This window comes from Protopterus annectens, chromosome 13.part0 (genome assembly GCF_019279795.1).
Source record: "Protopterus annectens isolate FY-2018-M chromosome 13.part0, PAN1.0, whole genome shotgun sequence".
In the NCBI taxonomy this organism is placed as follows: Eukaryota; Metazoa; Chordata; order Ceratodontiformes; family Protopteridae; genus Protopterus; species Protopterus annectens.
Genome location: NC_056747.1, coordinates 755,767,508 through 755,788,757, shown reverse-complemented (window position 1 = coordinate 755,788,757; position 21,250 = coordinate 755,767,508). Strand labels below are relative to the sequence as shown.

Below are 21,250 nucleotides of genomic sequence, written 5' to 3'. Positions count from 1 at the left end.
TGGAGGAGTAGGACAGGCCTGAATGAAGAAGTTCGCCAGATACTCCAGAATGTTAGGCATATCTATGTTTGACACATCTTTTCCTCTTTCCGTACTCCAAATGACAAACCTTTTCCATTTTCCAGCATAGTTCCTTCTTGTTGAAGGTCTGCGTGCTTCAAGAATAATGTCTTTAACTCTTTGGGAAAGTTCTGGATTAGCTGCTGCTATGTGATGTTCCATGCAGTCAGTTGCAGCGTTTTAGGTTTGGATGTATGATGCTGTAGTTGTTCTGAGTTAACATCAAAGGCATCAGGGTATTGGCCACATATTGTTCGAGACATGCTCTTCAGTAGTGGGTACCAGTGTTGTCTTGGCCAGTTTGGAGCTATCAGGATTATCCTTGGGCGTTCTTCCTTGATTTTTAGTAGTACCTTGTGTATCAAAGGAAGAGGTGGGAATGCATATGCTGTTAGGCCTTTCCAGTTGAAGGAGAGTGAGTCCACTTTCCATGCTAGTGGGTGGAATGTCCTTGTGCAGAATTTTTGAGCTGGTGATTGAGAGGTGATGCGAATAGGTCTATCTGTGGCATTCCCCATTTCTTTGAGATGGTCTTGAAGATGTCCGGGTGCAGCTTCCATTCGTGGGCATCCGAAGTGGTTCTGCTTAATATGTCTGCTAGAGTATTGTCTTTCCCCGGTACAAATATTGCCTGTAACTGAATGTTGTAGCTGAGTGCCAGGTTCCACAGCTCCAAGGTCATTCTGCATAGGGGGTATGAGTGAGTGCCTCCCTGTTTGTTGATGTACCACATGACTGTGGTGTTGTCTGTCCTTATCATCAACTGGCCCTCTTTGAGGAATGGTTTGAACTTTTGGATTGCCAGTTTTACTGCCAGCATTTCTTTTAGATTGATGTGCAGGTGAAGTTGGTCCTGTGTCCACAATCCTTGCACGCATTTGTCCAGCATGTGGGCCCCCCATCCTAGGTCTGAAGCGTCTGTTGTGATGGTCTGGCTTGGTTGACATCTGCGAAAGGGTAGGCCTGGGTTTGACTGGCATGCCTGAGCCCACCATAGGAACTCCTGTTTTAAGCATGGAATTAGTGGGATTTCTGTTTCTAGACTGTGTCTGTGTTGGGACCATAAATTCTTTAGGTACCACTGTAGTTTCCTCATATGTAGTCTGGCAAATGGGACCAAGATTATGCATGATGCCATGAAGCCCAAGGCCTGCAGAACTTTTCTTGCTGTTAACTTGTTCAGTTTTGTTAGTGCCAAGAAGTAAAGAGGAAGTTCTTTTTGTTTTCTGTAGTCAGGAATGCCATTTGTTGTACTGTGTCCAATTCCGCCCAAGAATGTCCTTGTTTGGGATGGTATCAGCCTTGACTTTTGTAAATTGACTGTGTATCCCAGTCCTTGTAGCAAGTAAATGACCCTTTGTAAATCTGTTGTCAGCTTGCTTTTGTTGTCCCTTGTAGCAGGCAGTCGTCCAGGTATGGGTAAATTTGAATTCCCTGTAGTCTGCAATGGGCGATTACTGATGCCAGGCATTTTGTGAATACTCTGGGCGCAGTAGATAAGCCAAAGGGCAATGCTGAGAATTGATAGTGCTCTGATCCTGCAAGAAATCTGAGGTATCTTCTGCAGATTGGTCGAATGGGGACGTGCAGGTATGCCTCCTTGAGATCTAGAGTTACCAGCCAAGACTCCTTGCCCAGCATGGGAAGAAGTTGCTGTAGGGTCAGCATTTTGAATTTTGGGACAATGATGTATGTATTTAAGGTGGACAGGTCGAGAATTGGTCTCCAACTTTTTCCTTTCTTGGAACTAGGAATAGTCTGGAATAGAACCCCTTTCCTTGTTCTGCTGTTGGCACTCTTTCCACAGCTCTCATGTTTGCTAACACCATTATCTGGCGTAGAGCCTCTGTTTTTTGATTTGGAGGTAGATTTGGCATTCCTCTTTTGACTGGTAAAGTGTGGAAGTGAAACCGGTAACCTTGATCTATGGTTTGTAAAATCCACTTGTCTTTTGTTATGTAGTGCCAGTTCTTTGAAAATAAGGTTAACTTTCCGCCTAGAGGAGCTGCTATTTGTTCCCTGGTAGGAGGAGTTAGGATTAAGTCACTGTGGTTGTGCTGAAGTAGTGGCAGTGGCTGTGTCTGTGCCTCTGTTGTTGCCTTGCCACTGTCGTCCTCTGTAGGCACCTCCTCTGGATTGGTTTCTGCCTCTGGAACGTCTATTCCTGCCCCTTTGAAATTTTGTGGAGTCAGGAAAGGACCAATTTTTGGCAGGCCAGTTCCTGCTAAACCTTGGGGGTTGAACCTGCAAGAAATCTTTAACAGTTTGAACAGATTTTGCCTTTTCTTCCATTTTCTTCATAACCTGCTGGGCAGGTGTACCAAACAAACTTGTCTTGTCCATAGGAGCATCTAGCAACTTAGCTTTAACATGATCCGGTAAAGCTTGTTCCTTTAGCCATGCATGCCTTCTTATCACTGTGCCTGTCATGGCTGATCTAAATGAAGCCTCCAGTGCATCATAGCCACATTTTAAGGAATGGTTGCTAACCTGTTGTATGTTATTTACCATCTCTAATACATATTTCTTATCAAGAGATTCATCAGTGGTTAGTTTTTAGTTAACTGATCAAGCATAAACTCTTGGTATTGTATCATGTGAAACTGACAGTTTAAAGCTCTAGCTGAGAGAGTAGCTGAAGTGTAGACCTTTTTACCCCATCTGTCTAATGACCTTGCTTCCCTTTCAGAAGGAATAGGGTTTTTAGCTGTGGTCGCGGCTACTGCCTTGGGACCCTGGGATATAGTTTCTGGGTCTGCAAGTGGGGCCTTTGTAAAGGTGGTGATGAGTATCTGGCACCCTGTAAAATCTGTCTGGTTTGGCAGGGGCTGGGGGTAAAGAATCTGGAGCGGAGCAAACATCATTGAAAGCATCATCCACCACAGAGAGAACAGGAGGTATAGCTAAGGGCCTGTGCTGTGGGAGGTGCAGAAAGGTCCTAAGTCTTTTTCTGGAGTCTGAAAAATCCTGTTGCTGCCATTGGAACTGTTCTCGCATGGCATGCAAGGTTTCCCCAAAGGAAAATTCTTCTGGTGGGGAAGCAGCTGGAATGGATTCTTCAGCATCAGAATCTTCAAAATTGGAGAAGGGAGCCTCTGGCTGGTCAGTTATGTCTGATTCATCAGCAGAATCATCAGAAGACACTGGCTCAGGGGCTCTGCCCTAGGTCTCTTCTCTGGGGCTGAGAGGCCCTGTCTGGGTGAGATTGAGATCCTCTAATTAAAGAAATTAAATCTTCTGCCAAAGAAAGCATTTGAGAACTGGAAGAGGGCCTGGATGTGGGGGGTTTAACAGGCACTGATTTAGTAGTCTTGGCTGCTTTGGCCCTGGCGAAGGCCTTAATGGACATGGCTGCTGGAGGCCTAGCAGCACCACGTGCTGGGGTAGAGACATCCAAGGGATGGTGTCTGATAAGTCAACCACCGTAGTGGGTAAAATTTCTGAGGTCGATTCAAGAGTTGTAGCAGGGGCCTCAGTTGTAAGAACAGGTTCAGCTGTACTTTGATCAGTTTTCTCGGTTTCGGCCGAAACCGAGACACTCATGATTTGCTTTACCGTGGTTTCGGCGAAACCGCGGACCGCGATGTCGGTCTTTATCTTTGCGTTTTTGGTAGATTGGGTAGTCGGAGGATCCGGCGGCATAATGTACGCAAAATCAGTACCGAAAAACTGTTCTGCAAAGTCCGACCGGCGCCTAAGCGTTCGTCGGTTGAAAGAGGCACAGGCGAACAGGCTGCTACGTCGTGGGCTGGGCCTAAACAAGGCAGACAGTAAGAGTGGAAATCTTTATGAGGTATTTGTTTCCCACAGGTTAAACAATTGTTAACTTTTTCTGACATCGGCTGAGGCAGAAAGAGTCCCCAACGGGTACTTAGCTTTAGAAGTCTTGGTAGTATTCGGTAGAAGTAATCTCTGGATCCGACCGACCGGCACTTGCGAACAGCTTCTGCTTCGGGCGCCACGCGGCAAGAAAGACTGGGGAAAATGGCGTCGGCTGATGCTTTTATACCCGAAGACCAACAGAGATGACGTCGGGTGGAGTGCGACATCAGCCGAAGCCGGACCCGGACTTTGGAATCCGGCCGACTGCAGGGCTGCCTGACGACAGGACAACCCACTTGTTATGACTGCAGATGCATCCATGAAGGACATCGAAGTAGACGGCTCTAACGGACGTCCCTCAACCCCTAAATCGGAAGCTGGTGAGACATCCAAAGGTGGAGTAGTAGAAATACCAGGCCTTGGCAACTTGGCCTTTTTTCGTGGTGGTTCAGCTGGGGCGGGCAACTTGGGATCCATCCTGAGCACTAATTTTTTAAGCCTTTGGTTTGCAAGGTACAAACTAAGGGCATACAGATGGCTTCTGAGCATCTTTGGCACAAAAGACTGACAAATAAGGAGAGCGGTATGGTTGTGTTCTCGGCCTAGGCAAAATACGCAGTGGTCATGCGTGTCCTTATGTGGAATCTGACGCCCACATCAGCATTTACCCTTCTTAGCGGACATTGGTTAATGGGGGCGAATAGCAAACCAAGCTCAAGCAAGTGAAACAAAACAAAATCCCCAATGGGGTACTTAGCTTTTAGATGTCTTGAAAGCAGAGGAGCAAAGCGATCAATGTGACGGTCAACTGCGGCTGAAAGGTTTGGAGGTCTGTGCATGCAGACAACACATTTTAGGTCCCTGGTTTATGGCCCAATGTGTGACGTCCCACGCACCTGCAGCAACCAAGCTTAAGCTTTTGTATAGGAGCCGATGTTGGGGTCGCCTGGGGTAGAGAATCCCTCACTAAGAATTCTGCAACATAGGAATACAAGGACATTCAGTAAGACATCTACTGTTATGGTAAGTTCTTACACCACTGTACTGTGTCTAGATTGAAATCAGTGTTGCAGTATTCCTGACATACAAGTGATTCCCAGAGCTGAAAGAGGTAGTGAGATGGGTGGTTGACTACTGAGTAGATGAGCTAACAGACCAGCAGGACAGACGTAGTAAAGGCAGCCCTGGACCTGAAAAAGGCATCAATTTTGTAGCGTTTGGTGAATGTGTGTACAGAGAAACAAATAGCAGCTTCCTAGCTTTCTTAAAGAGAAAGGATGGGTTAGTTCTCAGATCTTTTTTTTTAACAACTTTATTGAATTATCACTTGTGACATAAGCATACTTATATTTATATAAAAGCATCAATCCAGCTTAACAAGTTTACATTTACAAGTACTACACGACACATTTTGTTATACATCACATAATCTAAGGAACATATATAAATTATTCACTAACCTGCATTCTCTTAATCACTCCTCCTCCAAACCATTTTTTTGCACAAATTTTTCCAAAAATTACCATTTTTTCATACAATAAACAGCTTTATTAAATTATCAATTGACATGTTCAAACATACCTCTATATAAATGAAAACAAACCAAACTGACATACTTAGGTTGCAAACATTATACATCACATATAATCCATCCAGACATTGTCAAACATTACATTACTCATTCAAACACTGCTTTCTTTTAAACATCATTGCTCCTCCAAAACATTATTCTGCATGTATTACCACAACTCCCATTTTTTTTTCTTTTTTTTTGTTTTTTTTTTGTAATTTGGTCCTAACCTTTTCTAAAGATCAATTTCCAGTTATTTTATCTCTGTTACTATATTCACTACTTCTAGTACAGTTGGTTTAGACTTTGATTTCCATTTTTCAGTAACTGCTTTTTGGTAGCCACCATAATTAGTCTCAGCAAGGCCTTACTAGGTCTAGGCAATACAGATTTTTATCATGGTTAAAAAAAAATGTCCTTAGTAATACCAATTTGCTCAACCAGTATTTCTGACAGAGCAATCTGCATTGAATTTTTTTAAAAAACGTGAACTCATTACACTCCTAAAAATATGTACCCAATGACCTGTTTCTTCTCCATCACAACATTTGCTAAATACCTAAGGAAAAAATATTTGAAGTCTACTTGGGCTATAAAAATACCTATGTAAAGACTTCTAAGCAAAGATCTTAAAATCTTCTAGACTTTGTTGCATATTCGGGAGTCATCCATACACCCCCGCCCCCATTGTTTCTTTGTGAAATGCTTATCCAATCTCTTCCCAATCCTTTCTAATCTCCTCTAATTGAATCCTATAGTTATCATGCAGTATTTTATATGCTCTGCTAATTATGCCTTTTTAACAACATCTTCTGTTCTAGATTCTACCAAAAACTCTTAACAGTACTGGTCTTTCAATTGGGATTCTCCTATTCCTTTCTCTTTGCCTATACTACGATTATCAATCTTTGATAGGGAAGACAATCTCTAGCCTGCAGTCCAAATAAATTCTTGGCCTCTTCCCATTCTATTAACCTCCCATCTCTATTATTTGCTCCCAATATCTTGGGTCCTTTCTCAGTTTTCTCCAGTAAATTCCAACCCCCTCTTGCCTACTGTCTGTATCCCTAATTGCACTCATTCCTATTGACAGAACAGTACAGTTTTGTACCTACCATAAATGTAGATGTCCGATAGATATGCAACTGCAGTCATAACATATGGGTTGTCCTGCCTCAGGCAGCCCTCGGTCGGCCGGATTCCAAAGTCTGGGTCCGACGTCGGCTGATGTCGCATTCTTCTCCGACATCAGAGCGGCAGGAGTACATAAGCATCAGCCGACGCCATCTTCTTCAGTGTTTCTTGCCCCAGATGCCAGGTGCCCTCCAAGGAAGGCTGTAATCAATTTGGAAGACAAAACAGGTTTCCAGACAAATAAATAAGCAATAAACAGATACACCATAACAGATATCCCCAGCTAGGATAACAGGGAGAGGAGTGGACCCAAGGAATAGAGGGGAAGGAGGGAGGGAAAACCCGACTGCAGTTGCATATCTATCGGACATCTACATTTATGGTAGGTACAAAACTGTACTATGTCCTTCAAGAATGCAACTGCAGTCATAACATATGGGTTGAATACCATAGCTTAGCTGGGGGAGGTGGAAAGCACTAAGAAAAGGATGGTGTAGCTATCAATCCCTGCAGGACTGCCGAAGCAAAGCCTGCTCTGGATCTGGAATATAAAGGAAGGTTGTAGTGTTTGGAGAATGTATGCATGGTGCTCCATGTAGCAGCTTCTAGAATGTCTTTTGTAGGCACCCCTCTTAAGAAGGCTGTAGAGGTAGCTGTAGCTCTGGTAGAGTGTGGTCTGATATTGGCTGGTACACTCTTTCCATGGAAGGAATAACATAATCTGATGCAATGTCCAATCCATTTTGAGATAGTCTGTTTGGAAACTGCTTTTCCTTGTACTCCAGGGGCGTAAGCTACAAAAAGCTGATCAGACTTCCTATTGGCCTTGGTTCTGTCCAGGTAGTAGCGAAGTTGTCTGTGAATGTCCAAGGTATGCAACAGTCTTTCCTCTTTGTTCTCAGGATTGGGAAAGAAAGTATGCAGGTGAATTGCTTGATTCAAAGAAACCCTAGACACCACTTTTGGCAGAAAGCTAGGGTTGGTTCGTAAGGAGACCCTGTCCCTATGAAAGGTAATGAACGGTAGTATGGCCATTAGGGCCTGTAATTCCGAAACCCTTCTTGCTGAGGTAATTGCCAACAGGAAAGCTGTCTTCCATGAAAGGAACTGTAAGTCCACAGAAGCTGCTGGCTCAAAGGGTGGTAGAGTCAGTTTTTCTAGGACAAAGTTGAGGTCCCAAGCTGGTACTGGGGCCTTTCTTGGTGGCTTGATATTCTTGATTCCTCTAAGAAATTGCCTTAACAAAGGATGTGAGAACACAGGTGGATCAGTGTTGTATCTAGCTGAAATAGCTGAAGCATGTATCTTTATAGAAGAATATGAGAGTCCTTTCTGTAGCATATCTGCCAAGTATTCCAGGATGAGTGGGATGTTCAATAATGATGCATCATGACCCTTGCTGGTATTCCAAATGCTGAATCTCTTCCATTTTGCTGAATAAACCTTTCTGGTGGATGGTCTGCGGGCTTCTGTTAATATCCGCTGAACTTCCTTGGCGAGAGATAGATTGAGGTTATTCATGGAATCTCCCAAGCTGTTAGCTGGAGCGTCTGAATGTTGGGATGTACTGTCTTGAAGATGTTTTGAGTCAAAAGATGGGGCCATTGGGGAAGGGCCCATTTTTTGTTGTGGCATATGCTCCGTAGTAGTGGATACCAGTGTTGTCTCGGCCAGTCTGGAGCTATTAGGATCCCTTTTGGCTTCTCTGCTTTGATCTTTAGTAGTACTGTGGTCATCAGTGGCAGAGGTGGGAATGCATAAATTTTTAGTAAGTTCCAGTTGAATGAGAGCGCATCTGTTTTCCATGCCTGTGGATGATATGCCCTTGAACAGAACTTTTGTAGCTGATGATTGAGGTGGGAGGCAAATAGGTCTACTTCTGGCCTGTCCCATGTCGAGGTGAGCCTTATGAAGATTTCTGGATGTAACCTCCATTCGTGGGGATCTAGGAAATTCCTGCTTAGGCTGTCCGCCAGCACATTGACTTTGCCTGGAACAAACTGGGATTGCAACTGTATGTTTAAGCTCAGTGATTTTTCCCAAAGATTCATTGTCAGTCTGCAAAGGGGGCAAGAATGGGTGCCCCCCTGCTTATGTACCACATGACAGTGGTGTCGTCTGTCCGTATTAGCAGGTGGCCTTGCTGAAGTTGTTGTCGAAAGGCCTCGATGGCATGCATGACTGCCAGCATTTCTTTTTGGTTGATATGCAGATGCATTTCCTTTGGAGACCATTGTCCTTGAATACACCTGCCCTCCATGTGCGCCCCCCATCCATGGTCTAAGGCGTCTGTGGTCATAGTTTGTGTTATTTGTGGTTTTTGAATGACATTCCTGTGTCTGCCTGGCTTACCGAGGCCCACCATAGGAATTCCTTTTGTAGGCATGGAATAAGCGGTATGGTTGTCTCTAGGTTGTTGCTATGTTGAGACCATAAACTTTTTAGGTACCATTGAAGCTTTCTCATGTGTAGTCTTGCTAATGGAACTAGGAGAATGCATGATGCCATGTAACCCAGGGCCTGTAGGAATCTCCTTGCAGTCATCTGGGTGAGCTTTGCCAAACCTTTGAAATAATGAGTTAACTTCTTTTGCTTGTCTTCTGTCAGGTAAGCCATTTGAGAGGTTGTGTCTCGATTGGCTCCTAAGAAAGTAATTTGCTGGGATGGCTGCAGTCTTGACTTTTGGAAGTTGACTGTGTATCCCAGAACTTGTAGCAATTGAATGACATAATCCAAGTTTTTTGTCAAAATCAGTTTGTCGTCCGCTTGTATGAGGCAGTCGTCCAGGTACGGGTAAATTTGGATCCCCTGGAGCCTGCAATGAGCAATTACTGAAGCCAGGCATTTTGTAAACACTCTGGGCGCAGTAGATAAGCCAAATGGCAATGCTGAGAATTGATAATGCTCTGGCCCTGCAAGAAATCTGAGGTATCTTCTGCAACTGTGTCTGATAGGGACATGCAGGTATGCCTCCTTGAGGTCCAGAGTAATCAGCCAAGACCCCTTGCCCAGCATGGGAAGGAGTTGCTGTAAGGTCAGCATTTTGAACTTTGGTACTATGAGAAAGGTGTTTAATGCAGACAAATCCAGTATTGGTCTCCATTGTGTTTATTTTCTTGGAACAAGGAACAGTCTTGAGTAAAACCCCTGGCCTTGTTCTTGTTGTGGAACTTTTTCTATTGCATTGATCTGAGTTAGCAGGGAAATTTGCTTGAAAGCCTCTGCCCTCTGGTTTTGTGGTAGGTTTGGCATGCCTTGTTTCCTTGGTAAGCTATGAAAGTGGAACCTGTAGCCTTGGTCTATAATGTCCAAAATCCATTTGTCCTTTGTCAATCTGTGACAATTGTCTGAAAACAGAGATAATTTTCCGCCCAAGGGAGCTTCTGTTTGCTCTTTGGTAAGCGGAAGTAGAGGAAAGTCATTGGGATTGTCCCTGTGGGGCAGGAGAAGCCCCTGTGTCACTTCTTTGGTTTGCTGGTTGCCATTGTCATCCCCTGTAGGAACCTCTGTATTGTCCTCTTCCTCGGCCACGTCTGCTTTTGCCCCTTTGAAATCTTTCAGTATTAGGAAAGGACCAGTTTTTTGAAGGCCAATTCCTGCTGAATCTGGGTGGCTGAACCTGGAGGAAATCTTTGACTGTCTGAACTGACTTGGCTTTTTCCTCAATGGTCTTTAATACATCTTTAGCATTAGCACCAAAAAGCTTGTTCTTTTCCAAGGGTGCATCAAGAAGATTTGCCTTAACATGATCTGGTAGAGGTTGTTCTTTTAACCATGCATGTCTGCGAATGACCGCCCCTGTCATAGCTGCCCTACATGAAGCTTCCAATGCATCATATCCACACTGAAGGAAGTGATTGCTAACTTGCTGAGAGTTGTGTACAGCCTCCTGCAAAGACTTCCTATCTAAAGGATCAGAAGAGGCCAAAGTTTTCTGTAAATCATCTAACAGGAAATCCTGATATTGAAACATATGAGAGAGACAATTGAGAGCTCTCATAGATAAAGTAGTGGAGGTGTAAACCTTCTTCCCCCATCTCTCTAATGACCTAGCTTCCCTGTTGGAAGGCAAAGGATTTTTGGAGGTGGTAGCTGAAACCCCTTTCGGCCCCTGTGAAATAGTTTCTAAATCAACAGCATGGGCCCTAAAGAAGTGAGAATGTGTTTCAGGAACTCTATAGTATCTGTCCGGCTTGGCAGGAGCAGGAGGGAGAGTATCAGGGGTAACACTGGAGTCAGAGTATAAATCATCCAAAACATCAAGCACAGGAGGGATAGCTAAGGGCCTGTGCTGGGGCTTTTTAAGGAAGGTACGAAGGCGCTTTCTGGAATCAGAAAATTCCTGGCCTTGCCACTGGAAATGTTCCCTCATGGAATGCAGAACTTCCCCAAAAGAAATATCCTCAGGGGGGAGGCCGAGGGGATGGAGTCCTCTGCATCTGAGTCCTCGTAGGTCTGGAAAGGCTCTTCCTGGCTATCGGAATGGCCAGAGGCCTCAGAATCTTCATCTGAAGGGAGAGGGTCAGTGGGCTCAACCCTGGGCCTCTTATCAGGAGGAGGCTGGGATCCTCTCAGGATGGGCCTGGGACCCTCTGATCATGGAGATTAAGTCTGCTGCCATAGTCATGATTTGTGTCTCAGGAGTAGGCTGAGGTAAGGCTTTTGCAGTAAGGTGCTTAGTCTTGCTGGCTGCCTTAGCACGTGTGTAGGCCTTGATAGACATGGACATGGGAGGCCTAGCAGCTCCACGTGCAGGAGTTACCTTATCCACAGCAATGGTCTCGGGCATTTCCTCGGTTACAGTATCCGGAGGAAAATCAATAACTGGCGTCGGTGTGGTCTCCAGTATCGGAGGTATCGGTAATGTGGTGTCTTCGGTTCGGAGCGGTGAAATAACCGCCTCAGAGGGAACCGGGGCACTCGCGGTAGGTTTTGGCGTGGTGTCAGTGGAAGATGCGGGCCGAGGATGGCGGTCCCGGTCTTTACGTTTTTTAGGAGTCTGCGATGTCGGTAATTCCGACGGCATCTTGTAATCGTATTTTTCGCCGAAAAAGTCTTCAGCGAACTCCGCCTGGCGCCTGAGAGTGCACTTATTGAAGCGAGCACAGGTGGCACAGGCCGAGACGTCGTGGTCTGGGCCAAGGCAAGGAAGGCAGTAAGAATGGAAATCCTTATGAGGTATTTGTTTACCACAAGACAAATAATTATTAACTTTTTCAGTAATTTCTGACATCGGCTGAGGCAAGAAAATGTCCCCAACGGGGTACTTAGCTTTTTTGATGACTTCGGATCGAAGAATACAGGAGCTGACCGACCGGCACTTGCGAACTGCTTCTGCTTCGGGCACCGCGCGGCAAGAAAGACTGAAGAAGATGGCGTCAGCTGATGCTTATGTACTCCTGCCGCTCTGACGGAGAAGAATGCGACATCAGCCGACGTCGGACCCAGACTTTGGAATCCGGCCGACCGAGGGCTGCCTGAGGCAGGACAACCCATATGTTATGACTGCAGTTGCATTCTTGAAGGACATCTCCTTTATCCATTCCGGTGATGACTTAGTTCTTAAAATACTTTCTGGTACTTTATGACTACAACATTTTCAAAGTTTAATTTCTCCAAATCTTTTACATTTCTAATTCCATGACAGGAATGGACCACACTCAAGTTAAAGCATGATTAAAAATCATGAAATTTGTGTTGTTTAGTCTTTGATGATAGCCAAAAGTGTTCTTTGAAGCACCAGCAATGTGCCCAGATTTGACTCCTGCAATTCATATGGAGTTACGTGCAACAGTAACATATCTAAATATGATTGTAAATTTTCTTTTTTTTTTTTTTATGGAGACGCATTACTCCTACTACTACTGAACTGTCTGGGTATCCTCCTTCCACACTGCCATCATTTCTGCCTGCAAATTCTGGCATTTTATAATGCGTCTCTCTGTACAGAGGGACACAGTAATCACCAGGTGTAGCAATTTCAATGATCAATACTAGTTTTGCCTTCTTTTCATGGACTACTATATCTGGTTTTCTCACATCTATTTTTGAACCATCAGCAATGGGTGATCTCATGTGATATAAACCATTTCCTATAATGCTTTGTGGCTCATGTTTTAAATGCTTCTCGGCTACTTCAGTATTATATTTGCACAATTCGCAGTGCAACAGTCTTGCCACATTATGATGACTTCAGTATACAAGCCTTCTGCCATAAGTATATCACACCCAACAAGATGTCTGGCTGTTTCCAATTCTGTTTTACAAAACCTGAACTTGTTGATTTCTTTGACATGTTTAATGGACATTCTAACCAATGTGTATGTAGTCCACTATCCTGGGCTGCAAATTTTAACCTTTTGTCTATTGCTTTAAGTTCACTTCTCTAACCATTCCTGTGCAAGACCCTGACAACATGAAGTTGTCCCAGGAGTTTTCTGTACTTGCAACTATATTTAGGCATTTTCTACATTTCTTGCCTTCTCATCAGATTCTTCACTTTATATTCTTTTGTTTTTTAGCACATTTAAGTTGCTGTCTGATTTTATCTACTTCTTGTTTGACTTCCATTCACACTTGAACTAAGCAGAGAAATCAACCTATTCTCATGTGTTAAAACTTTCACTATGTTTGGATCTTGTAAGGTCAAGAGATATGTATGCAGTACTACGACTGCAGATCTATACATCAAATTAATTTTGAGGAGACCTATACCTCCTTCAGAACAGGGAATTTACAATCCTGGTATACACATTTTTATAAATCATTTGATAAGCATGAAGCATTTTTTCTTGTTTCCTGTCCAAATGATCCAATACCTTTTCAGGCTAGTCAATCACCTCAAAACTAAGTTAAAACAGGAAGAACAAATTGGTTTATAGCTCTGACTTTTGTTCCTAAAGGTCAGTGTTGTTTTCACCATTAATTTTAGTATTCTAAAATATTCCTTACTAAATTTTATTCACATTTGTTCATGTTTTATTGCGAATCATTCATCAGTTCCCAGATATTTATACACTTCCTCCCGTTCAAGTTCTTTTATATCGCCATTCCTGTCGCAGACTGATATTTTCTTGGTGCTGCAGCTTTCTAGCTTTAAAGGTTGCTTTTGCACATTTATCAAGACCATATATCCTTTTTATATCATTTGAGAACGTTCTGACTACTTGCAGTTGTGTTTTCAGTTCATCTGATGAAATATACAGTTTTAAATCATTCACAAAAAGATGAGAAGTCTTTACACTTTGTCTTTTGGAAGCCAAATTGTAGCCAATACCTAATCTGTTAAGTAGACAGCTTAACAGGTTAAGGGCAAGACAAAAGAGCAGTGGTGACACAGTCACCCTGGGATATCCCCCTTTGAAGTTTTATCCCCGGGATAATAATTTGTCCTTTATCATGGCTTAGCTGCAAAGTGGTTTGCCACTGTTTCATGGTCACAGTAATGTAATAGATCAATGTACGGTGCAAGCATTCTTAACCATGACTGTGGGATGCTGTCAAATGCTTTTTTGTAGTCTATCCATGCCATACTTAGATTCTTCCCTTTTTTTACAATTCTCCATGACTATTTAATAACAAATGATCCTTTGTTCCATATGACTTGCTTTTGTTACCTTGTTCAACTGCCATGATTCAGTTTTCGTCTAAGTGACTACAAACTCTTAACAGCATCAATTCCACTGTATAGTTTATACATAGTCAGAAGACAGGTTATTGGTCTACAGATTTTAGGATATCTTGCAGGTTTCACTCTTAGGATAAGTATAGGTTTTCCTGTTGTTAACCAGGTTAGGGTCTGTTTGGGGTGCACATATAAACAGTTCTTACTCATGGCTAAATCTTCATGTAAAGTTGTTAATACGTTTAAACCAGAAGTTAGGTACTGCATCTGGGCCTGGGGTTTTCCAATTAGGAGCTTTTCTCAGTTTTGTTTCAATTTCTCCGGCTATTACTTCATCCCATTTCATATCCTGTACATTTGAACTTCTTATTCTTTCTTTTTGTTCTCCTACCCATTCAGCATCTTTGTTATGCTCCACAGGGTCTTCATAGATACTTCTCCAAAATGTGTCCATTTCTTATTTTTTTGGTGGCATTTCTATTCCTTTTGCCTTGTTTCGCAATTCTCTATAAAACTTTTTTGGGTCATCAATAAATTGCTTATTTTGTACTTTATATTTATCTGCATATCTTTTTAAGTTTTTTTGCCTGTGCTAATATCTTTATTACTTGCAACAGTGCAGGATAAATCCTGCTCTATTCTGATACTGTGCATTGCTTTTATCAAGTCTGAGTACTTTTGTTGATCTGTTCCCTCTTATGTACTCTTCTAACAGCGAAATTTCTTGACTTAACTGCTTTATAGTTCTCTCTATTCGATACTTCCATGATGGCATTTGATTTCTCCCCTTCTTTTCCCTTACTGCCTTACATTTCTGTGGTAAGACTATTTGCTATTAATTTAGCTGCACAGTAATATATCTCATTTACTTTTGTTATACATTTTTTTTAATTTCTCCAAGGCTTTGGGTTTCTAATACCATGACGGGAATGGATCCCATTTTTAAGTCAAAGTACGATTAAGTGCATGAAATTGTTGACGTCAGCCAAAAATGCTCTTCGCAGCACCCATAATGTGCCCAGTAATCACTCCTCCTGCAATTTGCATGGAGTTACATGTATTGGTAACATATCTAAATATGATTATAAATTATTTTTTATAAGACCCCTTGCTCTTACTACTACTGGAATTGTACAGGTATCTTTCTCCACACTGCTCTAATTTCTGCCAGTAAATCCTGATATTTTATGACTGTGTCTCTCTGTATGCAAGACACTGTTAGTCACTGGGTGTAGAAATTTCAATGATCAATGCTACTTTTGTCTTTTCATGGACTACTATATTTTTTTCACATCTATCTTTTGAACTGTTGGTAATGGGTGGTCCCATGTGATGTAGACTTCATCTTCTATGATGCTTTGTAGCTCATGTTTCCAGTGTTTTTCAGCCACTTTAGTACCATAATGTTTGCATAATCCCCAGTGCAACAGTCTTGCCACATTATTATGCCTTTCAGTATACAGTCCTTCTGCCATTGGTATGTCACAACCAGCAACAAGGTGTGTGACTGTTTCCAATTCTGTTTTACAAAACCTACATTTGTATGTTTCTTCCACGTTCAATGGACTTTGTAAACCAACATGTATGTCGCCCACTATCTTGGGCCTCTAACTTTTCATCTTTTGGTTTTAATTTCCTCTCCTTAACCATTCCTGCATTCGATCCTGATCAACATGAGGTGCTTCCAGAAATTTTCTATACTTGTAACTATATTTATGCATTTTCCATATTTCTTGCATTCTCATCTGATCCTTCACCTTATATTCTTTCATTTTTTTCCCTGCACATTCGGTTGCTGCTTAATTTTTATCTACTTCTGGTTTGATTTCCATTCCTGCTTGATGCCAATATGCTTCTGCTAGACAAATCGGGGAAGTCATCTTAGATTTATTCTCCTCATGTTTCAAAACTTTCACTTTGTTTGGGTCTTGTGAGGTCAGCAGATGTGTGCAGTCCACAGTCCCAAAACCGTAGATCTACACATGTAATCAATTTCAAGGAAGCCCATACCTCCTTTGGAACAGGGAATATATAATATTGGTATGCAGTGATTTTTATAAATCATCTGATGAGCATGAAGCATCCTTCTTGTTTTCCTAGCTAATCTATCCAGCACCTTTTGGGGCCAATCACTCCAAAACGAAGTTAGGACAGGAACAGCAAACTGGTTTATAGCTTGAATTTTGTTCCTACATATCAATGCTGTTTTCAGAATTAAAGTCTTCTAAAATATTAAGTTTTATTTGGATTTGCTCATGTTTTACTGTTGATCCTTCATCAATTCTCAAAATATTGCTCAAGTTCTTTCATATCATATTCTTGTCCCAAACTGATGTTTTCTTGGTGCTGCAGTTTTCCTGCTTTAAAGGTTGCTTTTGCACATTTATCAAGACCAAATAACATTCTTATATCTGAAAAAGGTTTGACTACTTGCAGTTGTGTTTTAAGTTCCTCATCTGATGAGCTATACAGTTTTAAATCATCGACAAAGAGAAGCTAAGTCTTTGCACTTTGTTTTATAGCAGCCAAATTATAGCCATGGCCTAATCTGTTAAATAGACATCTTAGTGGATTAAGTGCAAGGCATAATAGCAGCGGTGACAGAGAGTCACCCTGGAATATCCCCCTTTGGATTTTTATCCCTGAAACAGTAAGTTGTCCTTTATCAAGGTTCAATTGCAAAGTGGTATGCCACTGTTTCATGGTCACTGTAATGTAATCGATCAGTGTAGGGTGTATCTTATACATTTTTTAAGAACTCTTACATATGAATATGGGATACTATCAAATGCTTTTCTGTAGTCAATCCAGGCCATTCTTAAATTCCTCCCCTTTTTACAGTTATCCACTATGACTATTTAACAACAAATGATCCTTTGCTCTATATGACTTTCTTTTATTGCCCTTTTGTTTTGTTGCCACGATTGAGTTTTCTTCTAAATGACTATGAACTCTGTCAGCATCAATTCCAGTGTACAGTTTCAGTGATCCATACACAGATCTCCAGCTGGGTGAGTTTATCAATGATGCCAGAGTAGGGAATAGTGTCAAAGGCCTTGGGCAGGTCCAGGTAGGCCATATGCATGGATCTGCCTTCGTCCAGGGCTTTAGTGACTGTCTGAAAGTCCACCAAGTTCAAGAGGCAGGGCCTCTCTTTAACAAAGCTAAACTGGGTCCAGTCAAGTGTTTGGGAGTCTCCTGTAGCTTTGTTGATGAGGTCCATGATTATGCCTTCCACAGCCTTGCAGATTAGGCTGGTCAGGCTTATGGGTCAACAGTTCCCAGGGTCTGTGGAGGCACCTCCTTTATGTAATGGGAGGACTGTTGCTGCTTTCCACTCAGCGGGTACAAAACTAGTGCTCAGACTGTGGCTACAAAGAGTACCCAGCAGTGCAGCTAGTTCCTGTTTTAATCCATTTAGAGCACAGGCTTGGATATTATCAGGTCCCACAGAGGCTGTGTTTTTTGGTTTGGACAGAGTGTTTAGGACTTGCTCCTTGGAGATACTAGGTAGATGGCAGGTGGTAGAAATTCTTTGGGGGGAGAAGTTTTCACTAAATCGGTCAGCTAGCAGGTTGGCTACTTCTGCGGGTTCAATATATGTGGTGCCATTAACAACCAGTTCTGCACAGATCTGGGTTTTTCCTTTAAGGTTTCTGAGGTAGCTAAAGAAGGCCTCATGGTTATCCTTAGCGAAGTAGACTAATTTGGATTCCTAGTTAGCTTTAGAATGCCATACAAGGTGTCTTATTTGCTTGTTTAAGCCGAAGAGGGAATGTTTCCAATTAAGAGAAGGTTCCTTCCTGCTCTTGGACAGCAACTTCTTTCTCATACTGTATAACCTGTTAATGGCAGATGTCCACCATGCAGGCTTGTCCTTCCTTGAGGATCTTGTTTTGATCCTATCAGGTAAGGCTGAGGCAATACATTTGTACAGATGCTTACACAAGGCACTGGTGTAAATCCCAGTATAGGTGTCCATGCCATCAGTGAGGGCAGGGGTTAAGAAGCTATTAAAGCCATTACGTATTAGGTTGCAATTGGCTTTGGAGACGTTTTTTAGTCTAGGTGCTGCTAATGGGGGTTCAGATGTCATTGTTACTTCACATGAGACTGATTTATGATCAGACCTCACTAGGGAGGGCCATACACATGGGGTGGTGCAATGATCACCCATGCTAGTGAGCATCACATCCAGAATGTTCTGGCCTCTTGTGGGGGTGTCAACCAACTGACCCAGGGCATTAGAGTTGATGAAGTATAAGAACCTTTGGGCAAGTGTGTTAGCACACGTATAATTTTCCCAATCTATGGATGGGTAGTTAAAGTCACCTAAAACCAAGGTATTTGGATGTATCTTGAGAGATTCAAGTAGATCCAAGCATGCAGTGTGGGTATCCTGGTTCATGGAGGGAGATCTGTGAAGTACAGTTGTGTACACTTACCATAAATGTAGATGCTCGAGTGTAATCACTGTTGCAGTCATCACCTGTGGGTTATGCCTGCTGTGGTAGCCCTCGGCTGGCCCGAATACCAGAGTCAATGTTTTTGTGTGCCAGCTGCTGTCACCTGTAGTCTGACGTCAGGTCATAAGTACTATAAAGCAAGGCACCCAACATCATTACATCAGTTTTTCTTGCCCTAACCCGTCAGAAGCACAAGGAAAAAGAGAGAAGTGGTCCTGGTGGCTAAGAGCCACCTTGGGAAGCATGTGTCCCCCGAGGGGAAGATGTTAATTGGGGGATGGAGGGAAGGAAACCAAGACTGCAACAGTGAATACACTCGAACATCTATAAGTGTACACAGCTGCACTATGTTCTTTGTGTTTCACTGTAGCAGTCATCACCTGTGGGAGGATTCCCAAAGCTGAGGTAAAGGGTGGAAGGATAAGCAGAGTCCTAGGTATTGGTCAGGAGGCCCTGCAGAATTGCAGAGGCAAACCCTGCCCTACACTTCGAAAAGAGAGGTAGGTGGTAATGCTTTGTAAAGGTATGGACAGAGGTCCAGGTGGCTGCTTCCAAGATGTCCCTAGTAGGTACTCCTCTGAGGAAGGCAGTGGAAGTGGAGATTGCCTAGTGGAGTGGGTACGGATCGACCTAGGGATGGGTTCTCCATGTAGTCTTTAGCAAAAATGGATACAGTGTGAAATCCATTTGGAAATGGTTTGGAGATGGGCTTCCCCTCTACCCCTGGGGCAAAGCTTACAAGAAGCTGGTCAGTTTTTCTGAATGGCTTAGTGCGGTCCAGACAGTATCCATGTTGTCTGTGCATGTCTAGTGAGCACAGAATTCTTTCCCCCTTGTTTTGAGGGTTGGGGAAGAAGGTGGGAAGGTGTATGGCCTGGATAAGGGTCACATCAGATACCACCTTGGGCATAAAGGAGGGATTAGTCCTCAGGGAGACTCTGTCTGCATGGAAAATTATGAAGGGGTCGACAGCCATGAGGTCTTGAAGTTCTGAGACCCTTCTGGCTGAGGTGATAGCTAGTAGGAAGGCAGTCTTCCAGGAGAGGTATTTCAATTCTGTTGAAGTGGCAGGTTCAAAAGGAGGTAAGGTTAGTTTCTCTAACACATAATTCAGGTCCCAGGGTGGAGTCGGAGGTATTCTGGGAGGCCTGATATTAGAAGCCCCTCTGAGGAATTGCTTAAGCAAAGGATAAGAGAAGAGGGGTGGGTCTGAATCATAATGTGCAGAGATGGCCGAGGCATGGATTTTAATAGAGGAAAAGGAGAGGCCACTATTGAGCTACTATGCTAAGTAATCCAGAATGAAAGGGATGGAAGGTTGGGAGGCGGAATCTTTTTCATTTTCCTGCATAAGATTTTCTTATGCTGGGCCTTCTGGCCTCTGTGATGATGTCCAGGACCTGTTTGCTTAACAGTGACTTCTTATTAGTCTTTAGTGCATAAGCCATGCTGAAGGTTTGAGAGTCTGTAAGTCTGGGTGCAGTACTCCCCCCGGGTCAAGAGGTCTGACCTTGGGGGAAGCAACTTCGGGGGCTGTAAAGTCAGACTGCATAGTAAGGGGTACCAATGCTGTCTGTTCCAATCTGGAGCGATGAAGATGGCCTTTGGTCTCTCTCCTCTTATTTTTATCAGAACCTTGGAGCGATGAAGATGCCCTTTGATCTCTCCTCCCTTATTTTAATCAGAACCTTGGGAATAAGGGGCAGAGGAGGGTATGCATACACAAAGAGGGAGCTCCAGGGGAAGGTCAAGGCATCCACCTTCCATGCAAGGAGGGGATACTCCCTGGTACAAAATTTGTGCAGCTGGTGGATGAGGTGTGAGGCAAAGAGGTCCTCCACTCCTGGGTGATTTGCAGAAAGGTTTCTCTATGGAACTGCCATTCGTGGGGGTCCAGTAAGTTTTTGCTTAGGTGGTCTGTCAGTGTGTTGTTGATTCCTGGTAAATATTAGGCAATTAGGTGTAGCTCCATGGAGAGACTCATGGCTAACCTGCACAGGGGGTATAATTGGGTGCCCCCCCCCCCGCTTGTTGATGTACCACATTACTGTGGTGTTGTCTGTTTCTATATGGGGGACCCCTGGCCTGAGATGAGGTTGGAAGGAAGTCAGAATGCTTTGCACTGCCATCACTTTTTTCTGGTTGATGTGCAAGTGAAGTTGCTGGGCATTCCAAAGGCCTTGGGTAAACCTGCCTGCTAGGTGAGCGCCCCAAGGTATGTCTGAGGCGTCTGTGGTGATGGTCTGGTTGGAAGGGCAGAGGATGAAGGGAAGACACTTGTTCACAGCACAGGCTTCTTCCCACCAGAGAAATTCATCCATTATGCAAAGGATTAGTGGAAGAGTGGGCTCTAGGGACTGAGAGTGCTGGTGCTAAAGGTTCTACAAGTACCACTGAATCTTTCTCGTGTGGAGTCTGGCAAGAGGGATGAGAAGGATGCAAGATGCCATGTATCCCAGGGCTTGCAGGAACTTCCTCACAGTGAGGTGACTTCTGGAAGCCAGCTGGGTGAAGTAGAAAGGCAGGAAGCTCTGCTTTTCTGGAGATAAGAAGGCCATTATGGTTGCTGTCTCT

The 21,250-nt window shown here is 43.3% G+C and overlaps 1 protein-coding gene across 1 annotated transcript in view; it reads right to left on the bottom strand.

Moving 5' to 3' along the window:
- The window catches only part of TAOK1 (TAO kinase 1), a 3,628,992-nt gene that overhangs the window by 1,208,518 nt on the left and 2,399,224 nt on the right, over positions 1 to 21,250 (bottom strand). The gene's annotated exons all lie outside the window — the stretch shown is intronic.